This window comes from Saccoglossus kowalevskii, chromosome 20, assembly GCF_978046115.1.
Source record: "Saccoglossus kowalevskii chromosome 20, keSacKowa6.1, whole genome shotgun sequence".
NCBI lineage: Eukaryota > Metazoa > Hemichordata > Enteropneusta > Harrimaniidae > Saccoglossus > Saccoglossus kowalevskii.
The window spans coordinates 2187765-2194599 of record NC_140660.1 but is presented as its reverse complement, the minus strand read 5'-3'; positions in this window follow the sequence as shown (position 1 = coordinate 2194599).

Genomic DNA, 6835 nt, shown 5'->3' with positions numbered 1-6835 from the left:
AACTAAAATTAGAAAAAAAACTTAATTCTATTCAGACTATTCATATTTGTGACTTATTTAAAGTTGTACGATTCAGTCAAGGTCATAATTTTGTTGTCAACTCACAGCAAAGTAAGAGTTAGATAAAATTAAGAAATATTTAGTATCTTTTATCAATAAAAAGAAAAAATGTAACCTTCAATCAAATTCAATAGAATTGTTTTTAATATCCATGTTGTAATTGATCTCACATCACAAAATAATCAAAAATTTAGAATTTAGACAAGTCTTTAAAAAGGATATAATCAATCTAAGTGCATTTTTTTACATTCTGAAATCAAACCAAGGCACAAACAACCCCCACCCACCACCACCTAACCCTAATCATACAATAACATAACATAAAGATTTAGATAAAATTAATATTTAGTATCTTCCATCAATAAAACAAAATGTAACCTTTTAGAATTTAAACAAATAGATATAACAAATGATCTAAGTGGATATTTTACATTCTGAAATCGAACCAAGTCAAATGAGGTCATATGACCATATATGCCTTCATTATAGTCCATGCCTTCATTATAGTGTTGGTTTTAAGTTTATATCTAGAAAAGTGCTTGAGATATGAAAGTTATACATATTAATTAGGTAACATGACACGCCCACACCATCCCAACTCCATCACCCTTATTATTGTTAATTACTATTTGTTCCTAGAATGAACTTTTTATTTAAAACACACATTTCGAGTAGCATTTCTCTACATACTGGGGACCCTCCCCATTAATAATAGGCACATGCAAAGAATGAACAAATTTGGTTCAAAAGGTTCTGAAAGACGACCTCGAAAGAATGGATGGATCGATGGATGAACAGAAACTGAATTAGAATATCCTTGTTTTGAACTTCCTTCGAATGAGGACTGAAAATAAAGAATTGAAAAGACCATCACAACATGAACAAATCTGACAGAGGTTCACCCATGTATTAAACCAATTGAGAATGACATTTTCAAGTATAAATCAAAAATGCAATTATTGACAGACAATCACCTATATAAACAGCTCCACCTAACCAATGACAGCAAAGCTAAACATTGAGAATTGAAGATCTTACCATAAAATGAAAAAAAACTCCACCCAAGGTACAAGGCTGGTAGTTTTCAAAGAAGTCAAAAATAGCTTTTTTTACCGAAAATGACAAAAATACATGCCATAAATAGAGAATTGAAGATATCATCATGAAATGAAAAAGATTTGACATGGGTCAACCCAATGCATGTGCACTATCAATATCAGCATTGTTCAACCACACACTCACCAAGTTATGGAATTCCCATTGGCATTCTGGTACTGCAATGTGGAAGGGATTATTTTAGAATTTTAAACTGAATATGGAATGAAGTATTTACCATGTAAAGTGTTTACGCATGGTTAACATGGACTATTCATTCACAACATATTCACAGGAGTCAATATCCATAGTGTTTACGCATGGTTACAATGGCCTATTCATTCACAACATATTCACAGGAGTCAATATCCATAGTGTTTACGCATGGTTACCATGGTCTATTCATTCACAACATATTCACAGGTGTCAATACCCATAGTGTTTACGCATGGTTACCATGGTCTAGTCATTCACAACATATTCACAGGAGTCAATATGCATAGTGTTTATGCATGGTTACCATGGTCTAGTCATTCACAACATATTCACAGGAGTCAATATCCATAGTGTTTACGCATGGTTACCATGGTCTATTCATTCACAACATATTCACAGGAGTCAATATCCATAGTGTTTACGCATGGTTACCATGGTCTATTCATTCACAACATATTCACAGGAGTCAATATCCATAGTGTTTACGCATGGTTACTATGGTCGATTCATTCACAACATATTCACAGGAGTCAATATCCATAGTGTTTACGCATGGTTACTATGGTCGATTCATTCACAACATATTCACAGGAGTCAATATCCATAGTGTTTACGCATGGTTACCATGGTCTAGTCATTCACAACATATTCACAGGAGTCAATATCCATAGTGTTTACGCATGGTTACCATGGTCTAGTCATTCACAACATATTCACAGGAGTCAATATCCATAGTGTTTACGCATGGTTACCATGGTCTATTCATTCACAACATATTCACAGGAGTCAATATCCATAGTGTTTACGCATGGTTACCATGGTCTATTCATTCATAACATATTCACAGGAGTCAATATCCATAGTGTTTACACATGGTTACCATGGTCTATTCATTCACAACATATTCACAGGAGTCAATATCCATAGTGTTTACGCATGGTTACCATGGTCTATTCATTCACAACATATTCACAGGAGTCAATATCCATAGTGTTTACGCATGGTTACCATGGTCTAGTCATTCACAACATATTCACAGGAGTCAATATCCATAGTGTTTACGCATGGTTACCATGGTCTAGTCATTCACAACATATTCACAGGAGTCAATATCCATAGTGTTTACACATGGTTACCATGGTCTATTCATTCACAACATATTCACAGGAGTCAATATCCATAGTGTTTACGCATGGTTACCATGGTCTATTCATTCACAACATATTCACAGGAGTCAATATCCATAGTGTTTACACATGGTTACCATGGTCTATTCATTCACAACATATTCACAGGAGTCAATATCCATAGTGTTTATGCATGGCTACCATGGTCTATTCATTCACAACATATTCACAGGAGTCAATATCCATAGTGTTTACGCATGGTTACCATGGTCTATTCATTCACAACATATTCACAGGTGTCAATACCCATAGTGTTTACGCATGGTTAACATGGTTTGTTCATTCACAACATATTCACGGGAGTCAATATCCATAGTGTTTACGCATGGTTACCATGGTCTATTCATTCACAACATATTCACAGGAGTCAATATCCATAGTGTTTACGCATGGTTACCATGGTCTATTCATTCACAACATATTCACAGGTGTCAATACCCATAGTGTTTACGCATGGTTACCATGGTCTAGTCATTCACAACATATTCACAGGAGTCAATATCCATAGTGTTTACGCCAGGTTACCATGGCCTATTCATTCACAACATATTCACAGGAGTCAATATCCATAGTGTTTACGCATGGTTACCATGGTCTATTCATTCACAACATATTCACAGGAGTCAATATCCATAGTGTTTACGCATGGTTACCATGGTCTATTCATTCACAACATATTCACTGGAGTCAATATCCATAGTGTTTACGCATGGTTACCATGGTCTAGTCATTCACAACATATTCACAGGAGTCAATATCCATAGTGTTTATGCATGGCTACCATGGTCTATTCATTCACAACATATTCAGAGGAGTCAATATCCATAGTGTTTACGCATGGTTACCATGGTCTATTCATTCACAACATATTCAGAGGAGTCAATATCCATAGTGTTTACGCATGGTTACCATGGTCTAGTCATTCACAACATATTCACAGGAGTCAATATCCATAGTGTTTATGCATGGCTACCATGGTCTATTCATTCACAACATATTCACAGGAGTCAATATCCATAGTGATTACGCATGGTTACCATGGTCTATTCATTCACAACATATTCACAGGAGTCAATACCCATAGTGTTTACGCATGGTTACCATGGTCTATTCATTCACAACATATTCACAGGAGTCAATATCCATAGTGTTTACGCATGGTTACCATGGTCTATTCATTCACAACATATTCACAGGAGTCAATATCCATAGTGTTTATGCATGGTTACCATGGTCTATTCATTCACAACATATTCACTGGAGTCAATATCCATAGTGTTTACGCATGGTTACCATGGTCTGTTCATTCACAACATATTCACAGGAGTCAATATCCATAGTGTTTACACATGGTTACCATGGTCTGTTCATTCATAACATATTCACAGGAGTCAATATCCATAGTGTTTACACATGGTTACCATGGTCTATTCATTCACAACATATTCACAGGAGTCAATATCCATAGTGTTTACGCATGGTTACCATGGTCTATTCATTCACAACATATTCACAGGAGTCAATATCCATAGTGTTTACGCATGGTTACCATGGTCTAGTCATTCACAACATATTCACAGGAGTCAATATCCATAGTGTTTACGCATGGTTACCATGGTCTAGTCATTCACAACATATTCACAGGAGTCAATATCCATAGTGTTTACACATGGTTACCATGGTCTATTCATTCACAACATATTCACAGGAGTCAATATCCATAGTGTTTACGCATGGTTACCATGGTCTATTCATTCACAACATATTCACAGGAGTCAATATCCATAGTGTTTACACATGGTTACCATGGTCTATTCATTCACAACATATTCACAGGAGTCAATATCCATAGTGTTTATGCATGGCTACCATGGTCTATTCATTCACAACATATTCACAGGAGTCAATATCCATAGTGTTTACGCATGGTTACCATGGTCTATTCATTCACAACATATTCACAGGTGTCAATACCCATAGTGTTTACGCATGGTTAACATGGTTTGTTCATTCACAACATATTCACGGGAGTCAATATCCATAGTGTTTACGCATGGTTACCATGGTCTATTCATTCACAACATATTCACAGGAGTCAATATCCATAGTGTTTACGCATGGTTACCATGGTCTATTCATTCACAACATATTCACAGGTGTAAATACCCATAGTGTTTACGCATGGTTACCATGGTCTAGTCATTCACAACATATTCACAGGAGTCAATATCCATAGTGTTTACGCCAGGTTACCATGGCCTATTCATTCACAACATATTCACAGGAGTCAATATCCATAGTGTTTACGCATGGTTACCATGGTCTATTCATTCACAACATATTCACAGGAGTCAATATCCATAGTGTTTACGCATGGTTACCATGGTCTATTCATTCACAACATATTCACTGGAGTCAATATCCATAGTGTTTACGCATGGTTACCATGGTCTAGTCATTCACAACATATTCACAGGAGTCAATATCCATAGTGTTTATGCATGGCTACCATGGTCTATTCATTCACAACATATTCAGAGGAGTCAATATCCATAGTGTTTACGCATGGTTACCATGGTCTATTCATTCACAACATATTCAGAGGAGTCAATATCCATAGTGTTTACGCATGGTTACCATGGTCTAGTCATTCACAACATATTCACAGGAGTCAATATCCATAGTGTTTATGCATGGCTACCATGGTCTATTCATTCACAACATATTCACAGGAGTCAATATCCATAGTGTTTACGCATGGTTACCATGGTCTATTCATTCACAACATATTCACAGGAGTCAATACCCATAGTGTTTACGCATGGTTACCATGGTCTATTCATTCACAACATATTCACAGGAGTCAATATCCATAGTGTTTACGCATGGTTACCATGGTCTATTCATTCACAACATATTCACAGGAGTCAATATCCATAGTGTTTATGCATGGTTACCAAGGTCTATTCATTCACAACATATTCACGGGAGTCAATATCCATAGTGTTTACACATGGTTACCATGGTCTATTCATTCACAACATATTCACGGGAGTCAATATCCATAGTGTTTACGCATGGTTACCATGGTCTAGTCATTCACAACATATTCACAGGAGTCAATATCCATAGTGTTTACACATGGTTACCATGGTCTATTCATTCACAAAATATTCACGGGAGTCAATATCCATAGTGTTTACGCATGGTTACCATGGTCTAGTCATTCACAACATATTCACAGGAGTCAATATCCATAGTGTTTACGCATGGTTACCATGGTCTATTCATTCACAACATATTCACAGGAGTCAATATCCATAGTGTTTACTCATGGTTACCATTATCTATTCATTCACAACATATTCACAGGAGTCAATATGATACCAGCTGTCAGTTACAATCCATCGACACTGATATATCTACCTATACTGAAGACTCTACCCAAATAGAACCATACCAACAATATGATACCAGCTGTCAGTTACAATCCATCCACATTAATATATCTACTCTATACTAAAGACTCTACCCAAATAGAACGATACCAACAATATAATACCAGCTGCCAGTTACAATCCATCCACACTGATATATCTACTCTATACTAAAGACTATATCCAAATAGAACCATACCAACAATATGATAGCAGCTGTCAGTTACAATCCACCCACACTGATATATCTACTCTATACTGAAGACTCTACCCAAATAGAACCATACCAACAATATAATACCAGCTGTCAGATACAATCCATCCACACTGATATATCTACTCTATACTGAAGACTCTACCCATATAGAACCATACCAACAATATGATACCAGCTGTCAGTTACAATCCACCCACACTGATATATCTATTGTATACTAAAGACTCTATCCAAACAGAACCATACCGACAATATGATACCAGCTGTCAAATACAATCCATCCACTCTGATATATCTACTCTATACTAAAGACTCTACCCAAATAGAACCATACCAACAATATGATACCAGCTGTCAGATACAATCCATCCACACTGATATATCTACTCTATACTGAAGACTCTAGCCAAATAGAACCATACCAACAATATGATACCAGCTGTCAGATACAATCCATCCACACTGATATATCTACTCTATACTGAAGACTCTAGCCAAATAGAACCATACCAACAATATGATACCAGCTGTCAGATACAATCCATCCACACTGATATATCTACTCTATACTAAAGACTCTACCCAAATAGAACCATACCAACAATATGATACCAGCTGTCAGA